Below are 11,260 nucleotides of genomic sequence, written 5' to 3'. Positions count from 1 at the left end.
CTTTTATTATAACTAAGAAAACTATCTGTCTTTAATTCCATCAAAGAACCCAAAAGGATATAATATTGCCTACATAAACAGGAAGTACATTATAAGCAACTTCCAAAACTCTAGAATTGACAGAGACGTCTCACTGCCTGGACAGTCACCCAAAGTTCTTCTGTAATGTTGGAGCATCCATCTTCAGCCTACAGGAACATAGTGTTTGGCAGACTTTTGCATGAAGCAGGAAATTTGAAAGACTGTTTTGTCTATATTGGCAGTTTGTCAGTCACCTTCTTTTGTATCTGGCAGACTCTTTCATGATGCAGGAACCCTGAGGGACTGTCTCACCTTCTTTTGGCAAGTTCAAAAGTCATTTTTCTATGGGTTCTGCATGAGATCTGGTGCCCTCTTGAGGAAGAGACCTGATCAGTCATCCTCATCGACTTAGACCATGAAACCAATATGGACAAATTCAACAAAACTGCTATCTTCGGGCTGACCATGCATGCTTCAGCATTGCCAGGGTGTAAATTTCATTTATCTTCATTCCTGTATGTCTAGTTTATACAGCATACCATCAAGCAGTACAGCCAAGAGCAGTTTCTTGCCCAAATGGCTAGCTTTGCCACATTGAAGGCAAATTCTATAAGGAGATTCTTAAATGCCAATCAACCTCTCTGAAGTAACTGGTGCTGCCAGAAGCAGACAAATATCCTGTAGGTCTTTGAAGTGTTGAAGATTATCTAACTGAAATGTATCTCCATATATCTAGAAAATAAAACTAATGTAATTAAAAGTTTGATTACTATAGATGACTATTAACCTGTATTTCTTAACTATACATTACATTTTTAAGTGAGGTGCACAAACACAATACCTTAAACAGGAGCAAATACACATACACAGGGTAACAAAATCGACCTTAAATTTGTATTAATAGACCAAGATCCATACCAATGCAAAGAATTCATCTCTACATTATATCCCTTTATCTTTTTAGAAATTGACTGTGACCATTAGCCATTTATAACCAACCCATTTAAGATGAAAGTAAACATTTATAGACAATCATTTTGAGAGTTTGCACATAGTTTCCTTCAAACTGCTCCCTGCTATTTGTGTGACAAAGGATTTTTAGGGTTCATAAATATCTTTCAGGGGGACTTGTTCCACCATATTAGCTTGTAAATAATTCTCAGGTTCCCACTCTTTTTGGAAACAAAAGTAGAACCTCTTTTTCAAAGTAACATATCCTTAGATCAAATTTTGAAGTCAAGGTGACTTTATGTTGCTTTAGCCTAGCAGCCCCCGCAATCAAATGTCTCTCTGCCGTTCATTAACAGTCAAAGTATTCAAAGTAAACATAGTAGTTTATGTAATCCAGACTCTCTCTGTATTTTTTATCTTTACATGGCTTTTTTTTATATTATCTTCACTGTTTCCTTAAAGACTTTGTTTTATTTTGTAAAACTGTTTCTTTCTATAATTACCTATACCCATTTTTGTTTTTTAAGCTTGTGTACATTTTAAAACATATTATGACCCACTTAGAGGTTTACTTTTATATGAATTTGTCTTTATTGCATATTTGTGGTTATTATTTGAGCAGGAGAGCTTTTAAAATCATAAGCAGCTTGGTTGCAGCAGCCTTGGATGCTGACTCCTCATCTCTTGGCCTTTCAATATGGCAGAGGTACATTGGCCACCAGCTCTGGGACCTCTGGGTGGGAGCAGTGCTCACCATTTCAACTCTGTAAGCAATGTGCAGCACACAAACCCTTATTGTCTGAGTAAAAGCTCAAAATGCCATGCAACACTCTGCACGGCCTGGAAATATCTCTGTATATAGTGGTGGGAATCTGCCATGTTCTCGTCTATGCATGTCTAGTAGCCCCAACCCAGCAGGTTTCCCAGGCTGGGAGTGCTGAGCTGCTGGTGTGCTCTCAGCTACTGTACCCAAAGTGGGCAGAGGGCCATGTGGGTTAGCCCCGCATTGGAGCTATGTAAACTGAAATTGCACTTCCATTATCTGGTTGCACAGAACCAAATAATCACACAGAAACTATATTAATTAAAACACAGTTTGGCCAATTGCTTAGGCATATTCTTAAGGAGCTCTTACATCTTAATTTAAGCCATTTCTATTAGTCTAGGTATTGCCTTATGGCCAGGGAATTACCTCATTTTCTACATGTCTTGTTTCCTCAGTGGCTGGCTAGTGGCTGCCTGACTCCACGCTCTTTCTCCCTGCATTCAATTTAGTTTTCCTGCCTACCTACATTCTGCCCTGCCACAGGCCAAAGAAGCTTTTTTATTAATGGTAATAAAACATAATATAGCATACAGAGGAAAATCCCACCTCACTGGCCACCCTTTCAGACGAGGCAACAATGACACACACCTTTAATCCCAGTAGCCACACGAGTTTGCCATAGAAACTGGGTGGTAGTGGTGCACACCCTTAATCCCAGCCTTAGAGAGGAATATAAAACAGGAGGCCTTGAGGCCCAGTTCTGTGATATAAAAGCACCTGATCAAGCAAGGTGGTCACTGTTTCCAACAGTCTATGAAACAGCCTGTTGCCACCTGTGTCATAAGGAGGTTGCTGCAGCTAAGATTGCGACAAAGTCTTTCATTTCTGTGTATCACAAAAACTCTTGAGTCTCTTTTCTTCTTGTGCAAACTACAAAGCAGCACGTGCTCCGAGGGGCAGAGGTGAGTGCTCAGTTGAGCAAGAGTGGAACGGGGTACGTTTCCGTGTTGCTATCAAGCCACTAAAAATGTATCCTGGTGCCACATTTTGCTCAGAGAACCGTGCGTACTTCCTTCCTAAATACCACCCATTAGAACATCCTTTCCTGTTCCCGAATAAACGAATCTTCAGTCTCAGTGCAAACATATAAAAGGCATGTGATTAGCAGAGCAGGAAATCTGGATAAGAGTTAAGGATATGTTAATCAATCCTGATGGCTGCTTTCCTAGGGAACTGAAGAGCCTTGTAAATAAATTAGGTGGGGAACTACACTGTAACCAGGAGATTTGGAGGCAAGGAGGCGCTCAGCCGTATTTCTTGTCGGCAACGTCATTCTTTTCCTCTTCTTCATTTGCATATCAGGTGAGATGCATGAAGGGATAAATGACTGGAAAAGTTCGTGTTGTCACATGGGAAACATGCACCACCCTGTCCTCTAAGGACCGAGTTCTGGGGCTTGGTTGAGGGTCTGGAATGCAGAACTCTATAACATCATCCCTGTACCACTCAGATTGGTTCAGTCTTGGCCAACATCAAACTTAGATAGAATTACTCAAAATAACCAGTCTAGTATCTTCAGTTATTAGGACAAAAAAATAAAGTAAAAAAAAAGGTAGAGAATTACCAGGTCAGAGGGTGGCAGTGTAAGAGTTGAGAGGGCTCAGGTAAAGAAAAGGATGTCTGGTGAATTCACTAGGATAAGAGAGATCATTCTGATAGAGGTCACATGGCTAAAAGGAGAGGAAACTATGGCTTAGGATGTGTTGACAAGTTGTTTAAAAATTATTGGGAGCTTTATTGTTCATCACTAAAGAGTCATCTAAGTATCCAAGCTTACTGTGATTGGACACTATGCTCAGACATGTGTGCACCTTGTCCAGGCTCTACCAGCACTACTGTTTCTACCATAGCCACAGTCTTCAGCCTAATTACATGCAAATTTATATCTGATATCTATAAAACCATCTATTTTCATTCATTATACTAAGGATAACACATATTCTATCCTAAAAGCATCAACAGATGAACTGTAAGTCGTTTGGTTGAAGCTTCCCCGTATCTCCCAGGGCTTAGTTTCAGAAACTCTTACGTGTACTAATGTCTGTGAGCATTCAAGTCCCTTAAAGCAAACAGTGCTCATAGCATCATTGAGGTGGTTCGAATGAAAATGGCCCCATAGGGTCATATTTGAATGTTTGGTCCCCAGTTGGTGGAATTGTTTGGAAAGGTTCTTGAGAGGAATTATTTTTTTGGAGCAGGTGTGACCTTGTAGGAGGAAGGATGTCACTAGGGGTAGGCTTGGAGGTTTCAAAAGGCAATACTATTCCCAGTTGTCTAGATAGATAGATAATAGAAATTATTTATCCTCTCTCTCTCTCCTTCCCTCCCTCCGCTCCTTCCTCTGTCCCTCCCTCCCTCCACCTTATCCTCTCTCTCTTTTTCCTTCCCTCCTCTGTCCCTCCTTCCTTCCACCTGGTCCCCTCTCTTTTTCTCTCTCTCTCCTTCCTTCCCTTCATCCCTCCTTCTGTCCCTCCCTCTGCCTGGTGGTTGCTGTCTCAACATCTAAGTTCTCAGATACTGCTGAAGTACCATGTCCGCTTGTTTCTGGCAGGCTCCCCACCAAATTATGATCCTCAAATTTGTGTTTCCTTTTATATCTTGTCTTGATCATCATGGTTTGTTACAGAAATGTAAAAGTAACAGAGATAATAATCTGTGCATGTTCTCCTATATTCTTTAAATCATCTCTAGGTCATTGGTATTATCTAGTACAAGGAAAATGTTGTGTGAAATAGTTGTTGTGCTGTTTTGTTTGGGGAATGGTAATAAGAAAAGAAAGCATGTTCATGTTTAGTATAGGTGTAGCTTTTAAAATACTTCCCACCCAAAGTCTTGTTGATCCAAAGCTGCGAACCATGGTAGCTCTTAGAGTCTACTGCGAAACATCATTATTTAGATTGTGCCGTGGTTTCTATCTTTCAGAGGGTGAGTCCATGACCATTGTGTCAGGGACTATGGCAGCTGGCAGGCAGGCATGGTGCTGGAGCAATAGCTGAGAGCTCACACTCTGATTCACAAGCATGAGGCAGTGAGAACGAGATTAGAAAAGACATTGGCTTTTGAAATCTGAAAGCCCACTCTCAGTGACATCAGTGACACACATCTCCCAATGCTTCCCAAACTGTTACACCAACTGGTAACCAAACATCTGAATGCATGAGCCTATGGGGTGTTCTCATTCAGTCCAGCACAACTGAAATATCTGTAGGCCCATCATGATGGTCTCTTGCTGACAATCACAACTGATCTGACTAAGATGGTAATAACTGTTATACTCAGAGGACAGCATTGGTATTGAAGCTGCATAGACTATTAAAGGGTTGGGGGAGATGGATACATAAAATAAAATAGCTATGGGTTTTATATTTACTATCATGCAATATAATGCTATATAATCACAATATCCTATTTGTCTATCACTATTTTTATTATCAAATATACCCACAAAATTAATTCCATTATGCAAATCTCTATTATCATAAGTTTGTGTTATATTTTGAAGTTACTAAGTAATTCTTCTTCCATCATATATTTTAATTCTATTTCTCCAAAATTTCAGTAAAAAACAAATAAATTATTCATTTTTAAGATTATTTTAGGGAGTCATTGAATGAGATATTTCAATATATGGTTTAAAATGAGAATAATTATTATACATTATGAAATGGGTCAAGTTTCATTAACAGGTCTACTTGGTCAAGTTGAACGGTGTTTAGAGTTCACATTACGAAATCCTTCTGTTTTAGTTGGGGTTGATATTGCTATGATAGAGATCATGACCAAAGCTCCTTGGGGATGAAAAGGTGCGATTCATCGTATACCCTCCAAGCCACCCTCCGTCCCTGAGGGAAACCAGGGCGGGAGCTCCAGGCAGAAATCTGGAGGCAGGAACTGAAGCAGAAGCTAAAGCGGATGGATACGTCCTGGCACGCTCCTCTGGACTTGTTCAGATTGCTTCCTTATAGAGCAGGACCACCTGTCCAGGTGATCCAGTGGACTGGACCTGATCCCCCCATCTAGTCAAGACAACACCCCTCAGGCTTGCTACAAGCAAAGCTTATGGAGGCATTTTTCTCAGTTAAGATTCTTTCTTCTTAGATGACTGTATCTTGTGCCAAGCTGACAAAAACAAAATCAACCAGTACACCTCCCTTTCAGAGAATGGGCTCCGTTTTAAATGGAAGTATTCATACTGTTTCTCGGAAGCTAAACCTTTACCACTAGCACCATCTGTTGTCAAGCACATTGGCATCCTCTTTGGGGTTTTGTGGGGATTTTCAGACAATAAAAGGGAAAGCGTAGAGCCGCATTCAGAAATCTGAGTCAATGCTTCTTTACCAGCCGTAAACCAGACTAGACCTGCTAAACCCCTATGGAAAACAGCTGCCTTCTCGGTAACATGAAGCTACTTCCTCATTTTAAATGACTATTCTGGAGTTTTAGAAGCATTTTCTATGTTATACTTTTAGTAATTATTACCTGTCTTCCAAATAAAGAGCCTGAGACCCGTGCCATGTGCTTGCCTTGCCTCTACCATTCACGCTGACTGCGTCTCCGAGTTACATCTCTCTTGATCTGGTCACATTTGGCAAGAGCAGCTCTTGCTAAAGTTTGGAGGAAGCAAATGGGTTCTTTGCAGCCTATGCTTGAGGTTAATCTTCTCAGACAACAGGAAAGCCACAGAGAGACCACTGTTTATGGTTTACAACTCATGATGGCCTAATATTAATGTAAGAAAATGGGTACAAATACTAAAAAAATGATTTTATGCCTCCTGCTTCCCTCTAAAAAATGTGTCTCAGCCACAGAGAATTCCATTCCAGTCAAAACTTGGCAATATCAAAAGGAACAGCTGATTCCTACAAGAGCTTATGTGCTGGAAGCTCAGTGGGTACTAACAGAACTGTAGTCAGCCTGCTCACCAATAGACAGCTACCGCATTGTTCATTCATGTGAAAAAAACATTTGAAAATCTATTCCTGATTTTTAACATGCCGAGCAGGAAATGGATTCTGGATCTATATTTTAAGCTTTAAGCAATGTTCCTAGCTTCTTGAAGACTCAATTTACAATTGTGCCTTCATGAACCTGGGACAGTAAAGGGCATTGTGTGTAGACTCAGAGGCCTGTGGTCTGTCTGTAATATCTATAAAGCACACATCACATCATGAGCTATGAGTGGCAGAGATGGCACTAGAGATCTGGAAGTAAAATCGACAGCAATGGATATTCTGGGCACTGGTAGAGTGAGACAGGCATTTGGTACTTGTTACTACCTAAGTATTTCTCTCTGTAACTCAAAACCAGTTTGACAAAGACCCAAAGAAACGAACTGACTACTGCCTTTCATATTTTCCTACAGGGTCTAGAATCTATTGACCAACTGCTTCTCAAAGAAAACGTCAAACATAATGAAACCTGAATTAATGATTTACCATGCCAAGCAATGATCACACAAGTAGAAACAATCAAATAAAGCATAAGAACAAATTTAATCTCGAGGAAATAAATATTGTTTCTACCACACAGTAGTCTCCCAAATAATTTCCAAGTGGATTAAACAATGCCGTGTAAAAAATAAAACCAAAGAAAATGTATCCAACTGTCATCTGTTCTCCTGGCAAGCGAATAATGTTTAAAATGGCTATAACCATATAAAAAGGAAATTACTAGTAAATCTGACTATACTAAACGTTAAAAATATCTATGCTGAGATCAGCATGGAATAAGTTAAAATATCTATAAATATCAGCATACTTATACATATATTAAAGAACCGATAGTCTACATAAATAGCCAAAGAATAAAATTAAATAAAGTTAAGCATAATCAAATAAATAAGAAACAACTCAATGCTTTATCATTTTCTTTATTAAATGTTATCATTAAAAGTAGTATAATTTTCCTAGCATAAGAAAGAAAAGGCATATACACAGCAACACAAGTGCACGTTTCTGGGTTGGGGTCTAGCGCAGCAGTAGTAGAGTTACAAAGCCTAGTGGACGTGAGACCTTAGGTCCTGGGATGTAGCTTGACAGTATAGCTACAAGCCTAGCGGGTATGAGGCTTTAGGTTCTGGATGTAGGCAGTGGAGCATTTGCTTAGCAAACATGACATTTGGGTTCAATCTGCAACACAAAAAATAAATAAAATTTTTAAGGTGGAAATATGCTTTCTGAAGATGTTTTGTCAATAAAGCTTTATAAAAATCTATACTCTGGTTTAAATTTTCCTCTCTGGGGCCTTTATCATAAAGATAATTCTTAGAGGTAAGTGTAAAATTTTTAACTAAGAATATGTATTTCCATATTATTTATGATAGCATAATATTACAAAACAACCTAAGTATCTGAGATTTTAAGCAGGATTGGTTAAACTTAAAAGAAATTTCTATCCAATGGAAGAATATAGTCATACAAATTGTAGTATATTAATTACTCATTACCTGGGAAATACCTATCACATATTATTATATCTAAATAACTTCATTGTTGATAAACAAAGATGCTAATCTGCATGTATTATGTTTTTATCTGTACATATAGGGCCAAAGAAGATGCTAAAGATACACGCTAAGCAATAAGATTATAGATATCTGGTAATTACAATTTAAAATGACTATATTTTATATAAACTTATATAAAGAGTAACTGAAAAGTTAAAGGGGGCCTGGAAGATGGCTCAGTGGGTAAAGGTACTTGTTTTCAAGCCTGATACCTTGAGTTCCACCCCTGGCACCCACAGTGGAAGGAGAAACCTGATTCCTACAAGTCGTACTCTGAGCTCCAGAACTGTGTACTGGCACACTCTTACCCACCAATGCACACAAACACACACTAAGTATATAAACATAATTTTAAAAATTAAACAAGCAACAGAGAAAAAGAAAGGAGTGCAGCATAAAGCACAGACCAGGAGCCTGCCTGTGGGGTGGAAGAGAACAGAAGACAGGGAGGAAGGGATCCACAGAAGCAGGAGGGAGGGTGTGGCAGATTGAACGTGGCAATTGTAAGCCCCACAGGCTCACATATTAGAATACATGATTCCCCAGCTGGTGGAGCTACTTGGGAAGGAGTAGGCCTTGTTGGAGTAGGCATGGCAATGGGCTGGGCTTTGGGATTTCAAAGCCCCTACCATTCCCAGTTCATTCTCTCTGCCTGGTGCTTGTGGCCAAGATGCAAGCTCTCAGCTACTGCCCCAGTGCCGTACCTTCCTGCCTGCTGCCATGCTCCCCACAGCGATAGTTACGGACTCACCTTTAGAAACTGTATGCCCCATATATACTCCTATGTTGCGGGAGGTCCTTCTGCTCCTCCAGCCAATAGCCGCTGAGATACCAGCCCATTGGGGCGTGGTCTCTCTCTTTAAAAAAGTGGCCACTTCCCTCCTCGCTCTTTTTTTGCAGCTATTGGCTGGGGTCCCGCAACACTCCTATGGTGTCTAGCCACATGTAATGAAGAAAAGTAACAAGACAAAAATAAACACCTTTAGTTTGTTTTCTCTTAGTCAAAAATCCAACCCAATCACCTGCTGATCTTCAAGGCTATGTGAGTGACACAGGTCAGTTACTATAATGAAGTTTCTTTTCATGTTTGGACATTTCTATTGGTATAAAACACAGACAAAACTGTAGCAAAAACAAAGGGAACGGAAGTGATGGGCTGAGCTGGGAGCTTTGGGCCAGGGAACGGAAGCAAGCAAGACTGCAGCTTTCGGGCTGAAGAGATGGCTCAGTGGTTAAGAGCACCGGCTGCTCTTCCAGAGTTCCTGAGTTCAATTCCCAGCAACCACATGGTGGCTCACAACCATCTGTAAAGAAATCTGGTGCCTGCCTCTGGCGTGCAGGCATACATGGAGGCAGAATGTTGTATGCATAATAAATAAATCTTTAAAAAAAAAAAAGACTGCAGCAGCTTTCACCATAATTTCAATCTCTTCACAAGTCCCTGCCCCCTACACACACACACACACACACACACACCGCTGTGCTGCGCACTGGAGGGCGCACTAGCAGGCCCTGCTCTGTCGCTTACCTACAATATAAAGAAATTTATACAGAAGCAACTTAGTTTTGCCTCAGAACAGCTTCTCCAAATTATAGCTGATGTTATAAGAGAAACAGTGGGCATGGAAAACGAGAAAGGCTAGCATTGACAGAATGTGGGGTAAACGCTCTAGGCGGCCTAGAAGCTGGAGGAACCGCGAGCCTTTTTACGTTCAGATCAGTGCCCACATGATAAGGGATATCCCTGCCTGTGCGCTGGAAATGTCAGTGACCCCCGAAGGCCCGGTCAGCGCACCAGTATCTGTCTGCCCTTTGGGCAGGGTAGAGCTGTGTTTTTGTCTGTCCTTCAAGCCAGGCTGTGCTCTCCTACCGGTGACATGAATTGGAGGTGGGGAGGTTCCAACAGGAGACACTCCACAGCCGAGAACCAGGAACAAAGTCAGGGCTGTCTGCCCAGCTGCCAATGCCTCCTGCTGAAAATCTATGGTGCTGAGTTCGGAGGCCATCTAACGCTCCTCTCCCTGAGCATGAGAGTGGAGGCCACCTAACTCTCTTCCTGAGCGCGAGCGAGCATGTAGCTGGTAGGAAAGTGTAGACAAGTGTAGCGTTTCTTCTTAAGACCCCCGAACTAACTCTTCAGTCATGCTTCCTTTTGGAGACATGGAAGCCTTCAGGATAATACTCTATTTATAATATAAATCTAATTATCCTGGTTAGCTATTCTGTTTTTCTTTACAAATTAACATTTGATAGACTTGATAATTCTATTTGGAGATTTTGCAATGGAAAAACAACCCTGAACAAATGACTGCATTCCCTAAGCTTACCTCAGACATAATTATGTGATATACATGCAGACTGCTTTGGTATTTTGGTAAATGGGATTAAGGTTTCTGAGATGCCCTTTTTCTCCATCCTGCTCTCCCTCGTTAGCAAGAGTATAGCTGATTTAAATGGGATGGATCTGCAGTCATCTCAAACCTACGGTACTAGGGAAATAGCCAACCTGGCTGGCCATAACACCCCTTTTGGCTTTTCTGTGAAAGCCCTGGCTCAACAGGAAAGAAGAACTGTTTTACAGAAAAGTTGCAATGCTTTCCTTATCTCAGCCTCCATCTCTAGGCCGGACTGGAACAGAAAGCGGCCTAATGTCACTTCCTGCCTCTTTAGGTTAGCTCTACCTCTTTAGCAGTGACCACAAAGTAGATGGTGCCGATTGCAAAGCTAGTGTGGGCCGGTAGATCCTGTTTCGATCTGAAACAGCCAATGCCACTAATCCCATTGAGAAAGTTCAGTTTCCCAGGTCACTGAAGGAAAATGTCTCTCAGGAGACGTTCTGACCTGAAAGAATTTAGGCTTGATTCTCTCCAGTATAACATCTTGACAGTCAGTCAAGAAAATAATGAGTTCAACAGAAATCAATGCACTTTTCCCCCACCTCCTATGTATGTGTGTGT

The sequence above is a fragment of the Microtus ochrogaster genome, chromosome 1 (assembly GCF_000317375.1).
Source record: "Microtus ochrogaster isolate Prairie Vole_2 chromosome 1, MicOch1.0, whole genome shotgun sequence".
Classification (NCBI taxonomy): Eukaryota; Metazoa; Chordata; class Mammalia; order Rodentia; family Cricetidae; genus Microtus; species Microtus ochrogaster.
This window is presented reverse-complemented; position numbering follows the sequence as displayed.